The 15,047-nt window shown below is 43.1% G+C and overlaps 2 protein-coding genes across 3 annotated transcripts in view; one reads left to right on the forward strand and one right to left on the reverse strand.

Annotated features, from left to right (window-relative positions):
• MED12L (mediator complex subunit 12L) overlaps window positions 1-15,047 on the reverse strand; it is a 322,191-nt gene that overhangs the window by 186,104 nt on the left and 121,040 nt on the right. The window lies entirely within an intron of this gene.
• Window positions 1-15,047, forward strand: part of P2RY14 (purinergic receptor P2Y14) — a 49,102-nt gene that overhangs the window by 29,899 nt on the left and 4,156 nt on the right. For both annotated transcript variants that reach the window (XM_081137799.1, XM_081137798.1), the window contains one exon: window positions 2,287-2,455. The gene's annotated coding sequence lies outside the window, so the exon portion shown is untranslated. The remainder of the gene's footprint in view (window positions 1-2,286; window positions 2,456-15,047) is intronic.

A 15,047-nucleotide genomic window follows, 5' to 3' on the forward strand; every position in this document is an offset into this window, starting at 1 on the left:
ATAAGTTTTAATCAAATTAACAACATATATTATGTCATCCAAGACATTCTAGAGTGAATTTGCCCTTTGTTTGCTTGTTTACTAAGACTGTGTGGCAGTAAGATGTGCAATGACTATGGGACAGCTGGGTACATGGTGTTGGTTTGTGCTAAAGTACCAGAAGGTTCATCTTACACACCTGGCTTTTTGCGGCATTAGTACAAATGTTGGCACAGTGAGTAAACAGGCAAATAACATGTTAGTATTCTGGATAATGGGATGACCTAATGGCCCCCTGAGAGTGTGTCAAGAACCCCCATGGTTCCACAGATTGTACTGTGAGAACCATAATTTTAGACTTTGAGACAGGAAATTTTTCTTTTGATACAAAAAGCACTAATTTTAAAAAATAATAATTCAACTATATTAAAATCAGTAGCTCTTATTTACCTTTAAAAGTGAAAAGATGGCCCTGGCTGGTGTTGCTCAGTGGTTACTGTGTTGGCCCACTCACCAAAGGGTCAAGGGTTTGATTCCCGGTCAAGGGCACAAACCTGGGATGCAGTTTCTATCCCTAGCCCCGGTCGGGGCGTGTGTGAGCGGCAACCAATCCAGGTGTCTCTCTCACATGCAGGAGACAACCAATTGATGTGTCTCACATCGATGGTTCTCTCTCTCTCCCACCCTCTCTCTCCCCACCCTTCCATCTCTTCCACTCTCTCTAAAAATCAATGGAAGAAATATTCTTGGGTGAAGATTAACAAAAAAAGGTGAAAAGACAAGTTACCGTCTGAGAGATTATTCACCACATACAGCCAACAAAGCAGATATCAGCAATGTCTGAAGAATCTCTGTAAATCAACATACTACAAACAGCCCCCTAGAAAAATGAGCAAAGTACTAGACATTTCATGGAAATAACCAACTATCATATGAAGAGATGTCCATATAGTCAGTGATTATAGAAATGCAAATCAAGACCACAATGTAACAACATTTCCAAGTAAACACTGAAAAATCTGAGAATACGAAGAAGATCTGCGTCCACAGGACTGTTACATAGTATTGACAGAGTATAAATTGGTGCAACCATTTTGGAAAATAATTTGGCATTATTTCCTATGGCTTAACATTCATATACCCTATGATTCAGCAACTTAATCCCTAGGTTTATATCCACAAGAAACTCACATGTTCATGAAGAGACAGTAAGGAATATACAGCTCAGCATGGTTTACAAGGGCATCTGACACCTGGAATATCCCAAACACAGGAACTTGAATGGACTGTGGTTCAGTCAGACAATGGAATGTTAGAGTCACCAAAACAAGTGAATTACAGCAACACTCAACGAAATGGAAGATATGTGGTACAATGTATTTAACCACTAAAAGATTGCATACAGTTTTTAAAAAATCGCAATTCATGCACACACGTATACATACATGTATACATACACTTAGAAACATGCTTGGATGTTACAAATGATATAAAATAAGAGAGCAAGAGAATGAAGAAATGGTTCAGGGTACACGGCGCCCAGAGAGATGTCACACGGGAGGGAGGAAGGGAGAGCATTCAGTCACATGTAGCTTATTACTGACGAAGACTTGGATTCTGTTTTGATTGTAGACTTTGAGGGAAATTATTAATGTGATTAAAAATAATAAAATAAAAAATGTAAAAGTCAACCTTGAATGCACCTTGCATGATAAGAATGTCACAAGTCAGATTATGGTTAATCCAATTTTAGGCAGCAAGGATTTAAAAAAAGATCTGTACATTTTTGCCTGTTGTATACGTAGAAAGTGTAAAACTCTAGGGGTCCTGAACAGACTCATCGTCTGACAGTTAAGTAAATCAAGTCCTTAGCTTGACCAAAGCTGCACAGAGAGATTCATTTCTGGGTTCAATAAATAGCTATTGAACTTCTACCAGATGCCAGGAATAAAAATGGGGAGGGGTGGTGATAGAAGATGTTAAAAATAAATATTATTTTAAATAATGAATACAGCTAAGTATGAAGAAAATAAAACATGGTGAGAGGCTGGAAAGGCTGGATAGGGGCTTGGCTGTCAGATGTCATGATCGGGGAAGGCCTCCCTGAGAAGGTGACATTTTAACAGAGACCAGTATGAGGCAACCACACTAAGAGGCTAGAGACAGACAACCACAGACTGAGGCCAGGGCTCCAAGTCCTTCTGTCCCCATGAGTGTGATTTAGATCTTTATAGATTTGGCTTCAACATCAGCGTGGTAACAGTGTGACAGCAAATTCACCTGGGTGTTCCTGCTGTCCCTGTGCAGTGCTTGATCAAACTCAGCTGGTCGTGTGCAGATCCTCATCCGTCACCCTCGCCAGTGTACAAGGGAAGAGCAGCCTTTTGCGATTTACTGGGACAGAGAAAGTGCCTGCTCGGTGCTGCGCCAGCACTGGATGGCACATGAGAAAGAGCTCAAGGGCGTGGCTGGGCAGGTAAGCTTTGCTCTTCCTTCCATTTTTTGTTTCACTAGATGAAGATTACTAAGCACAATGATCTACATTTACAATGAATATTGATGTCTGCTTGCCAAGGACACAAATCCCTGCTGCTTTGCCTTCGCCACATCCCCCCCCCCCCCCTACACACAAACACACCTGACTTTTCCACAACTTAATCATTTGAGTGACGTTCAAGAGATAAAGAAAGCCTACTGGCACTTTTGCTGCCACAGGCTAGAGAGTTTCATCTTCTAGGTGAGAGTCACCCAGCGCAGGAGAGGGCTCTGCTGTGCACCTGGAGGAGGAGTTTGGGAGCAGGAGCAGTGACAATCTAAGTCACACTGACATTTATCCGTCAGGCCTCTCCCAGCCCCCACGCCAGGGGAGGCTGGAAACAAACAAAGAGCACACAGGTGCACACCACCGTCACTGAGGGCTGGGAGAGCTGGGTTCCTATCCCAGGTGCTCTGCTCACTACTCAGAAACTTGCTCAAGCCTCCAAGTTCCCTTCATCTGTTTCTGTCCTATATAACATAAGGAAGTTTTAGGTCATTCATCAGAAATTTATACAACTCCCACTATGAACCATTGAACCATTTGCTGGGTTAAGTGAAAACAACGCTCCTCTCCATGCAGCAGAAGAGAGCGCTAATAAGTAAAAGTCTTTTCAACTAGAAACAGCCTTCTCTGTAGTTAAGACTTTAAGGACACTGACCTGCACTCAAATATCAGTCTATTCGTACTAGCTGTGACATCTTGCACAACTTATTCAAGCTCTTTAGACTTCCGTTTCCTCAACTATACAATGGGATTGCATCTATTTTATCAGGACTGCATGAGGATTTAAAAGTGCACCGCTGTAGTTCATTCATTTTCACTGCTAAATAAAATTTCATTAAATAAGGGGTTTTTTTACCCATTCTCTATTCATTTGAGCTATTTCCACATTTTTGCTATTACAGTGTTTCTATGAGCACCTTTGTACATGTTTCTTGATATGCTTCTATAAGAGTTTTCTACGGCACGTACCTAGGAATTACAATGCTCAGTTACAGAGTGAGTGAGTGAGTGGTCACTTTGTCCAAATATTTCCAATTGCTTTTACAAAGTGATGAACTTTAGAAACATAACGCTGAACAGGGAATAAAAAATAGTCCTGGAAGACTACATACAGCATAAGCAGTTTTTACAATGGAGTGTATATGCATACAGATTAAAATCATTTGTTTTAAAAGGAAGGCGGACAGCTGGGAGAAGCCTGGGAGAGAGAGGGAGCACAGGGGCAGGGGGGTGCTCTGACTCTCAAGTCGGTACTGAGTTTCTTTTTTAAACTGATTTTAGACAGAGGAAAGGGGAACGACAGAGAACCCATAACCTGGATATGTGCCCTCACTGGGAATCGAACCCACCACCTTTCGATGTATGAGATGATACTCCAACCAACTGAGCCACACAGGCCAGGGAGGTGCTCTGTTCTTTTTGTTGTTTCAGCTTATGTTACATAAATTCTTTTCAAAGTATCAAATATTCCATTAAAAAGAAAAGGGATCTTAAAAAGCAATTAGCATTGCCTGAGCCTGATACAAGGTAAAGTCCCCAGTGAATGGCACTGATTGCTATGAAATGTGAAGAGAGAAGAGATGACACAGTGTCAGCTCGAGGTGAGGCATGACCAACCTGGCTAGGGGGGCCCTTCCTTGTGGTGGGGAGCAATCTGGCTCCTCAGATCTGGGCTGACCCAGAACTGCAACAATGGGGGTGCACGGTGGGGAGGAGAAGATGAGGCTGCTCGGAGCCAGAACCCCCGACTCTTGAGTTCCAAGAGTGCAGGACTCCCAGCTCCAAGAATGCTGCCTGAGAACAGGTGCCAAGAGAGCACTTGACAGGTAAAAGGACAAGTCTGTTTATAGATGACAGTTTCAAACATGTTCTGAACAAAGACTACTCTGGCTTAGAGGACTAGGAAAGAAAGATAAAGATGACGGCCAGGAATAGACTAGGAAACATCAATTTAAGGATGGGGAGAGGAGCTTCCAGAGATGACTACGAAAAGGAAAGCAGGGTGGCAGAGACATGTGAGAGACAGTTGTGCATTTGCTGTGTGTCAGGCACTGAGCTCGGACCCCTCCCTCAAAGCTAACACACACACATGGTACATGCACATATGTACACATATACACATATGTATGCATAATACTAGAATATATCAGAAAAAAAGTACATGTCTACACAAGTGTACGCACAACTTATCTTCCAAGTGGTTCTTTTACTGAACCACTTGGAAGATAAGTTGCAGACCTTCATGACCCTTCCCTCCTACACACGCATCTCCGAAGAGTAGGAAGTTCCCTGCTTAGCCACACCATTATCATACCCACAAAGATGAAGGTCAATCATTAATACCACCAACTGTAACCAAGTCTGAATTCAAACCTGCACACCTGTCCCAAAGCAGTTTCTATAGCTTTATCCTCAGTTCCCCCAACTCACCACAGTTCACATTGTTTCTCTTTGGCTCCTTTGATCTAGAACAGCTCCCTCCCACCCATCATGCTGTTTGCTTTTCATGAATTTGGTCTTTTAAAGAGTCTAAGCTAGCTGTTGTATAGTGTTTCACATTCTGAATCTGTCCCACTGCTGATCCATGATTAGCTTTTAAAGTGTGCTGTGTACATCTAATTGAATCATATCAGGAGGCACAAAATGCCAATTCATCTCATTTTTTATGAGTGTGGTCATTCAGATATCTCTCCTGAAAAGGTATGATTTTTTCTTTATTATTATAAATGATCTCAGAGCGATCCTTTTATACTGGTATATCCTGTTCTACAACCTTTCACCAAATGGCTTTTTCACAGGAGAATGTTGTCTGAGTCAGTTATTACATGGACATTGCAAAATGGTGACTGTGTAGCCTTGGCCAATGGCTCAGCTGGTTGGAGTGTTGTCCTGTACACCAGAAGGCTGTGGATTCCAGTCCTGGTCAGGGAACACAGCCAGATTATGGGTTCGATCCCAGGTTCGATCCCAGGGGCATGTGTGGGAGGCAACCAATTGATACAGATTGATTTTCAATCTCTCTTTCCCTTCCCTCCCCTCCCTTCTCCTTCCCTCCCCCTCCGTTTCTCCCCCTTTCCTCTCTCTAAAAAAAAAGAAGAAAAAAATACGGTGACTGTGTAATTCTGTCACCCTTCTGTAAAGAAGAACTTCCCCATTTCACCCTCCCTTTTTTAAATGTGTTTTTAATATCCTATCAACTTGCTGAATTTGGTTTGTTTTTCAAAGTTTTTTCATCGATTACTGTCATTCTTGTGGATATCCAAATTGTCAAATTGAGAAGTGCGTATGAGTCCTTTCTTTTACATTTCCCCATTAGTCTGTAGCACTTCCCTGCTTTTTGCTCACAGGGTATCTGACCTCACTTGTACTTTTCCTGGGCACGATTTCAGATTAGTTTCAGATTAGTTTCCTTCTCCAAGGAAACCTTGGTTCCTTCCAGTAGGGAGTGACACTTAGAAACAAGATGAGCACACTAACACTGCGGATCACTTCTTCCCCATCTACAGAGGAGAGAGTTCTTACTTTTGTTATTTAAGGATGGAAAGGGCTTGCGCACGTTTATAGATGCTGGGATGTCACGGCTTGTAGACCTACAGGTTTTTACTGTTTTATTAGGGCTGTGCAGGTCTATACCTGGAAGAAAAATAGCCTCTGGACAGAGAGAGATACTGCAAATACAAAAAAGAAAAGCAATAATGTAAGGAAAAAGATGAGAAGTTGGTGTAAGCTACATTTTTTAAAAAAACAACCTGGAGTGAAACAAAAGCCGTCCTGGTCTGAGGCAGCAGTGAGAGCGGCACTGCTGTGCATGTACAGGTAGACAGGAGGGCTGGTTACTGTCAGATGTTTACAGACACGTTACACCCGAAGCAGCAATGAAATGGCATCTAACAGTTCCCGTGGGAGAGCTACTATGATGTACCTGACTGACTCGTATTGAAATCCTTTGGAAAAGTGAAATACAAGTTGACCCTTGAGCAAAATGGGGGTCGGGGAGCCAAGCCCCACGCAGTTGACAATCTGTAAATCACTTGTGACTCCTCCATAACTACAGTTCCTCAGATTCACAACCTCAGATTCAAACAGCTGCAGATCAAACACAGTGTTTTCGATCCGTGGTTGGAAAACCATGTTGGGAATGTGAAAATACTGTTTTCTGTCTGTGGTTGAGTAAACCCATGGATGTGAAGCCTATGGATATAAAGGGTTGACTGTATTTATTGAAAAAAATCTGCATATAACCTTGTCAAATGGAACAGTCTAGAAAAGACAAGTATATTCAACAGTGGGTCCCAGTCTGTGGGCTCAGGACTGATGAAAAAAAGTACAGCCTTTTGTATCATATGCTCTCTGAGCACCATCTTTAAGTTGCACAAAAGTGCATCTTTCGCACTGAAGTTCTACTCTTTGTAAAGGGAATGCCCTTGCTGTGTCTAACGAAACATAAATTCATTTAAAGAACTGCCCAATGTATAAATTATTGTCATAATATTTTATTAAAATCAAAGGTTACTGAGCCCTCCAACAGGTAGGAAGTACAAGCAATGTTAGGTTTAGAGTGAGAATTACTTCTCTGCAGTGTTCCCACTCCCACCTCAAGTCCTGGGTATTTACATTCTTTCCTTTGGTCTGAATCTAGAATGTAAGCCTGAATCTAGAATAAACAGACAGATGGTTGGTATTTAGCTAAGTAGTTAAAGTTGTTGTTTCTCAGAAATGAAAACCTTCCCCATCCCCAGAGCAGAGGGACAGGCATCATGCTCTAAGCCTGGAGATCCAAGAGCTGAGCACTGCAAGCTTAACTGAGAAACGCAGACACCATACCAGTGAGGCAGAAAGAGGTCAGAGACTCATTTCCTCGCCTGGCCCCAGGGAATAGAACCATGTATTCCAAAACAACACTGCAGAAGAACAAGCTAGAGAAACAGTCCAGAATCCAAGGGCTCAATCTAATTCCAAACAGAAAAAGGAATCTGTTCCCCAAACGCTGAAGCTTCACACCCCTACCACCGAAGACTCAGGCTTGCGTGGAATTGAGCACGAGCATAAAGTGCTCTGGACTTCATGCGTCCTCCCTGTGGCTGAGCCACTGCTGTCACTAAACAGAGGGACCATAAGAAACAGCAACGCCTGCCCCTGCCCCTCCCCCATGCGATCACTGCTGCGCCAGACACACCAAGGATGGGGAAGAGGCTCGGTGCCTCTGCAGCCCTAATTACAGTGCAGAAGAGCATGAGCTTCAAATCAATGTGGGCGAGTAAGGGACTACGTGGAGCCTGAGACATCTGATCATTCTACTGCCATCTGAGTCACTCACTGAACCCCCAGTTCCTCTGAGTCACATGCTACCGGGCACCCAGTATGTGATTCTTACAGGAGCAGGAGCCCTGTGACATAGCAATCACTGCCCCCTCATTTTAGAGATGTAAAAACTGAAACACAGAGGCACTTAGTAACCATCCGATATCACAGACAGTAAGAAACTGAACCAAGTCTAAGGATGGTCCGCCGCCTGCAACACTGCTGCACTGTCTGTCTGCTCCTCCAACAGGGCAGTCAAGAGAGCTCACTTCACATTCCAAAGCCTAGGCAGATGACTTACTGCTGACGAGTTACTCCATATACAGATATAGTTTAGCACCAATAAAAGAGCTGACTAAACTCTCTTCCTATGTCAGAATGATATCAAATACACCTACCATTAAGGGGCTATTCCAGTGGTTCTCAACTTGGGAGCATTTAGAACTGTCTGGATACGTCTTTGGTTGTCACAGATCATGGGGTGCTGTTGCCACCTAGTGGACAGAGCCAGGGATGCAGCTAAACAATGCACAAGATGGTTTACCCACAAAGAACTGGAGCCAAAAAATGTCAATAGCGCCAAGGTTGAGAAGCCCTAGGCTGTACCAAAAACTGAAGACAAAAAGTCCCGACAAAACCATCCTGACACTCCAGATGCAGTTCCCGGTATAGAGGCTAGTGATGGGTGGCCGTTTTCATGGCCCCAAAAGTTTGGTGCCTGCGTCGCACCTCACCCTCCTTCAGCAGCTCCCATGATGCACCTGTACAAACACAAGAAGTGAAGACAGATCCAAGTTCTTGAATGTGTCGGTCTTGCATGTTGCTACAAGTTCTGCTAAAAGTGTTTTAGGGGAAGTGGTTGAAATTAAAAGTTAAGATTCGGTTTGGGTATTATCAGCTTTCAGCCATATTAACCCACTGTCCATTATCACACATGATCAAAGGTTAGCTCTGTTTGTGGCAACAACTCAGGCTTTTGATCTTCCTGAGTTTTAGAGTCTGAATAAAAGGGCCCAGGAAGGACGCCTGCAGTTGAGACAGAGCCTGGGTTATGCTTTGGTAAAGAGGAAGCTCTCAGGGCTGTTATTCAGCTTAACAAAGGCATGCAGATATTTCCAATGTGAGATATAATCAGCACAGTTTCTCAAAGTATGTGACCATAGCGTTCGTCTGATTTTACGTTACATTTAGCATGTCTGTCACTGACCTAGACTCTAACTGAAGGTGAAGTCCATGGGCCATGGTGGCCAGGAGTGAGGAGGAGCAGGTCAGACCTGATCAAGAATTCATGTCTTGATTTTTACTGCAAGAGAAAACAGACTGAAAGTGAACAGCAGCAAGCAGAGACCTCCCTGTGCCAGGGCCCAAGGTGTGTGGCACCCAAACCCCACGCAGCAGCTCTGGGTCCCAGCCGCAGGCTCCACCACTTCCTGGTTAATGTCTTTTTGTTATCACCACTATCAACAGTCAATTCCATGCCTTTGCTTGGACATCAGTGCAGGACACAGAAAGCTGAGTTGGAATCAAAAGTCAGAAACATATTTATATTTTCAGATGATGACACACAGAGGGTCTCCATGGTATGGCACCTGGAGGCAAACCAGAGAAAGTAAAGGAATTCACACCTGCAGCTCTGAGAACCTGATCAAAAGCAGGACATAAATACTCTCAAACTCATACACATGCCTGTGTCTTCTCTTAAAACACAGTCTAAGTGACTCCTAAAGATGAGACTGCAGAAGACTGCTGAGGGGCCTGTGTACATGTTCACACTCACAGACCAGCACAAAACATGCTGCCCCAAGTACCCTCATTGGCTTAGAGCTGGATAGACCTAAGTGTGAAGCCTGTCTGGTCATGTGGTAGCTGCCCAATTTGCTTCTGGTGAGTTACGCGGCATTCTAGGCATCCATGTCCTTGTTTGCATGATGGTGGCAATAGTAACTCGCTGGCAAGGCTCTACTGTGCTACTCAGAGTTCAGGTAACCAATGTCCCCTGCTGTGCTGGCACCTCACGTGTCTTCATACTTGTGCCCAGTAGCTCTCTCTGCCTCCAACTCCCTCCCCTCCTTACCTGCCTCTGCCTGACTAAAGTCAAGTCCTTGTCAGCATTCACTGTCATGTGCTCTCACCTCCTGAAGCTGGCAGGTGCTGGTGTCGGTCTGCTCCTGTGCCGCCTCCTCCCAAGACAGCCCCTGCTGCACCCAGAAGTCCTCTTTGTCCAGCCTCCCCTAGACTGCGACCCTCCTGAGAGGTCCCTGTGGCCCATGTATTTCCACAGTGCCTGGCAAACATGTTCTGATGGATTTAGTGAGCAAATGAACAGGAAGACCTTGGCAAAGGAAGAAAGATCAGGAATACACTGAAGCCAAAGGTTACAAGGCACCTTAAGAACACAAGACTCCAATGGGGGAAATCGATACCATCAAGTGCTGCAGAGGTCAGGAAAAAGAACAACTAGGGAAGAACAATAAATTAGAAATGATGTCCCTGGCAGCCTATGAAAGCTTGTGTCCAACATTCAATGTTCAAGGAAATGAAGGAAGATAAGGGGCTTATTCTTTCAGGTGAAGAAGAGAGTGAGATTCCCACTGGCTGAGCCTAGGGAGCACAGGCCAGACAGAGGCCACAGGAGAGCAGAGCAGGAGCCAGACAGCACTGTGAGAATTTAATAAGGAGCAAGTAGAAAACAGCTTTATGAGAAGCAAGAGTGATGGTCAGTTACAGAGAAAAAAACACAGGCATGCTTATAATAACTTCCTCTTAACACAGGTATTTGACCTAGAAGCAAAGAACACTGTTTACCAACCATTAGGAGTTAGAACATCGGAGGGGAGAGGCAGGACCAAGGGTTAAGATGCAGAAATTCTAAAATATCCAACCGACCTTGGAATAAAAAAGGCCAGGAGCATGATGACATACTTCGAATTAAGACGACTGAATGGTATAAAATATTTGTAAAGATAAAATGTAAGATGTTTAATAACACAAAATGTTACAAGACTGAAGACGCAGTCCATATGGAAATCCCCTTTCTAGTCAACCCATTCTAACTACTTGAGAAACCATCACATATTGGCACGGAAAAGGAAAAAAGAGAGGTGTACATTAGAAAAAGGGAGATAAAACCAGCAGTGATAAGAAAATGACTGAGTTCATTTAGAAATATACAAATGATTACACATATCTATACTATTTTTAGTATTTTAAGAATCCTCTAGAAAACACAGATGAAAATATCTGGGGCACCTCGGATTAAAGCTTTTGATGTTTGGCCTAGAAGGAGGTAGGAGGAAATACCAGACTGTCGTCACCTTTTAAGAACTAAACAAAGAACAGGAAGAAAAATGCTCATCCTAGGTGGGTGCTGATAAAAGAGTGCTGTGAAAACAATCCATTCTCCACACATTTTTTTTCCTAATTATGAAATATTTAAAATATAAAATAATAAAAGTACAGAAACTAAGATTTGGAAAATCAATGTACCCAATCACCCAGTATTAACAGATAGTAATATTTAGCCACAATGGATTCAGAATTTAAGAGATGAAATACCAGAAATAGAGCAAAAGCCCAATCACCCTACACCACTCCCTGCTCCTCCCTCCCCCCAGGACTGAGTGCTGCCATGGAAGTTTGAGAATAACCTCACTCCTGACAAGGTCGTGTCCAGCACAACCCTGGCCCACAGTAATGTTGCTCCACAGAGAACTCAATCCCTTTTTTTTTTCTAAAGAGAACTTCATGACCTTTTAGGAATATTATAGGTAAATATAAGATTTCTTTATCATGTATTCTTAAGCAGATTTCTATAAAATACATATTTACATTTCCAGGAGACCATGAGAATGAGATAATGATGAAATATGTAAGCAACAAACTAAGAAAGATCCTAGATTTCAGGGCTACCTAGAATATAACCTGTTTCCTATCTGGAGTCCCAACTACAGTAAAGAAAGACATGTTTTATGTTTTTTTTACCCTCCTCACCAAGTATTTATTAAATGTCACCTGTGTACAGGATCTGAAAAAAACTTGCTACTCAAAATGTGGTCGTTGGGCTAACAGCACTGTCACAGCCAACTACAGACCTGTGGGGTGTGAGTCTTTACTTCAACAAGATCCCTAAGTGATGTGTGTGCACAGTAAAGTTTAAGAAGAGCTGGTTTAAAGCATAAGAGAGGTGACGACCTAGACCAAACTGATCCTTCTACCAGACAACATGCTTTCAGGCATTATCTCTGTTCACATCTCTCATTATCAACCAGGGACGGCTTGGTCTCCCATGGGACACTTGGCAATGTTTGGATACATCTTGTCACAACTTCTACCTGATAGATAAAAGCCAGGGATACTGCTAAACACCCTACAAAGCAAAGGACAGGGACAGCTGCCCACAACAAATAATTATCTGGACCAAGACATCAATAGTGTGAAGGTTTAAAAAAAAAAAAAAATCCTGCCTATGATTTCTTGGCTAAAATTATCAATTGTTGACTTCAGTAATTCAATGAACTGATTTGAGCATCTGCTTCCATTAGGGGGAAAATAAACCAACAACTAAAAACACTTCATGCCCAATACTTTCAAGTAAAGAGTTTATAAGCTTTCCACAAGAGTTCACACCAAATCAATAATCATTAATACTGATGATCAAGACCAGTACAGTGAAACAACAAATGAACATGCTGAAATGCTGCACAATTTTACAAACTGAATTTTAAAAGTAATTACACTGCTACCATGCATACTACTCCAATAAAAACACTCTGGTGTTCATTTAACTTAATAATTCTTCATTTTTCCCCTACACCATAGGATCATTAGTAAAGAAACACTTTGGCAACATAAAAATGACAGGCATTCACTGAAAATTACTGCACTGAAAAGAAACCTCATACAAAATAACTTTAAAGGTGATTGAAAAAACCCTCTAGCATTATCACCAGGTTTAATAATTTCATCAAAATGTCATAAAGGAATAATTCCCCTTCTTCAGAGAAAGTAGAATTACCACACACAATTAGAATGGCGGAGGTAGCCCAGAGAGAAGAGAAAAGCAGGTCACTGTAATTACTCAGATGAGTAATGAACTCAGCATGTTTTTAAGATGAATGTATTTCTGGGGTGAGCACTGCTTTCAACGGCCCTGTATCAACTAAATTCTGCTCAGAGAGAGCCCTATAGTCACATGCAACACTCCACCACTTGAAAACACTCGGTGTGGCACCCCAAGACCCTATACTGCTCGGCAACAGGTGCACACACCATCTATATTAGAAGGAACCTGTGGCACTGATAGTCCAGCTGTGCAGAAAAGGTGAGGGAAAGCAATTCGTACACTACTATTATACAGCTGTCCGCTGGGCTCATAAATCCCATTCCACCATGTTCCTTAATTATGTTACCGAAGACCCAGAGTCCTGGTATATAGAGACTAGAACATGTTGTGCCATTTCGCTCCATTCTCCTCTACTGCACTTGTGGAACAAGGAGGGGTACTGCTTAAGAGAGGCTGAAGACTTACATTGCTGAGTGTCCTTGAAAAGTTCTGCCACATACAGAGATCTTTAGGGAGCAATGTTTGCATTCCTGAAGGAACAAGGTTAACAGAACCACCACTTTCACACAGAAATTCAGGTATCCTCTCAGAATGGACATTTGGGGCAGGGAGGCCACGCCTCCGGACAGGCCTGCCCACTTTTTCGGTTGGTCATCCTCCAGAGGTCTTTTTCCTGTTCCTTTGACCCCCTCCCTTCGCCTGTCTTTTACCTTTAATGGGCTGGAGCAAGCATTAGGCAGGGAAGGGAGGGTTGTTGGCCCACACCAAGACATTCTTTGTTTTCTTTCAGTTCTTATTTATTCTTATTTTTATGTTATTGTATAAAATGAGCATTTCCTCCATTTGTGAAATGATTTGAAGTTTTGGTGGGTCCCTTGATGGTGCATTAAATCATCTGTACAGTAAAGATAAGGAGAGGAGACTGGGCAAATGTTTCAAGGTCAAAGTGACAGATGTCTCATAATCTTGTCCTGTTTTTCATCAACACATATTCCTGCCTTTTGGTCTCAATATGTAAAATTGGCCTCCCTTGCTGTAGATGCCTTAGCATAGCTCTTTTTCCAAATATCTCTCCATCTATTGCTGTAGAAAATGCTGCCATGCTCCGAGACTCCAAGATCAGGGACAGTAAAATACGTCCCTACAGGACACAGTGCCCTAAGACCAACACCACTGCTAAAGGAAAAAATACCTAAGAGCTGGGAAAGTACTACCAGAATTACCTTTATTCATGTAGGGTCTTTTGTTTGCCTCTGCCGTTTCTGACCAGACACCAGTGCAGGCAGGCGGCAGGGATACCTGCGCCTTCGCCCAGCCAGCATTCTCAAACCTAAGCACCCTAAAAAAGACTGTTGCAACTGCTTAAAAACAGGCCCAAACCGCAAGATGTTTGGGGGAGAACACCCAACCAAGCACATCTTGAGTGTTCACTCCATTACAGAGGACACGCCTGTTCTGGTTCTCCTGGGCCAGGCAGCTGCTTCAGACCACCTCAGAGTGAGAAGCAGGGCAGGCAGTGGTGTGCGCACAGGCCACACACTCAGGTCCTCCGCACTGAGGAACCTGGGAACACAGTCCCGACCCAGGCGTCAGGCTGCAGGCAGTCATACTGCAGCTCAGAAGTAGATGTCAGAAGACAGAGAACGTCTTTATAAGGATTTCCATGAGGAAAGGAACTGTGGCTTGCACTAAATCATTCCTGGGAAATTCTCCACTGTGTCTGTATATAGTGGCTTCCAAGATGTTTCTATGAGGAGTCAAGTTTGGCTCTCAAACATTTCTGAAAATTCTTCACTATTTCACTAGATAATTTTATATTATATAGTTAATATTTCCCTCTACTTCAAAATGTATTAACACCTACATTTTTAGTTAATATTTTAAACCCTAGTCAATGGTGCACCACACTGCTGAGGAGGGAGGGGCCTGTGTCCCAGCACTGGGGCCCCTGGGAGCACACAGCACAACCCTGGGAGACTGGCTCCTAGACTGAGCTGCATCTGACCATCAGGGAACAAGGAAAATTAATTAGTAAACACAAGTTCTTCATCACAGTGGGCATTAAAAAGAGAAAAGGAGGCCCCTTTGCTTTTCATCTAAAACATGAAGCAAGTCACAAAAGACCTACAAAGAAGCAAATGACTAAACCAGCACAATCAGACC

The sequence above is a fragment of the Miniopterus schreibersii genome (assembly GCF_964146895.1).
Source record: "Miniopterus schreibersii genome assembly, chromosome: 5".
NCBI lineage: Eukaryota > Metazoa > Chordata > Mammalia > Chiroptera > Miniopteridae > Miniopterus > Miniopterus schreibersii.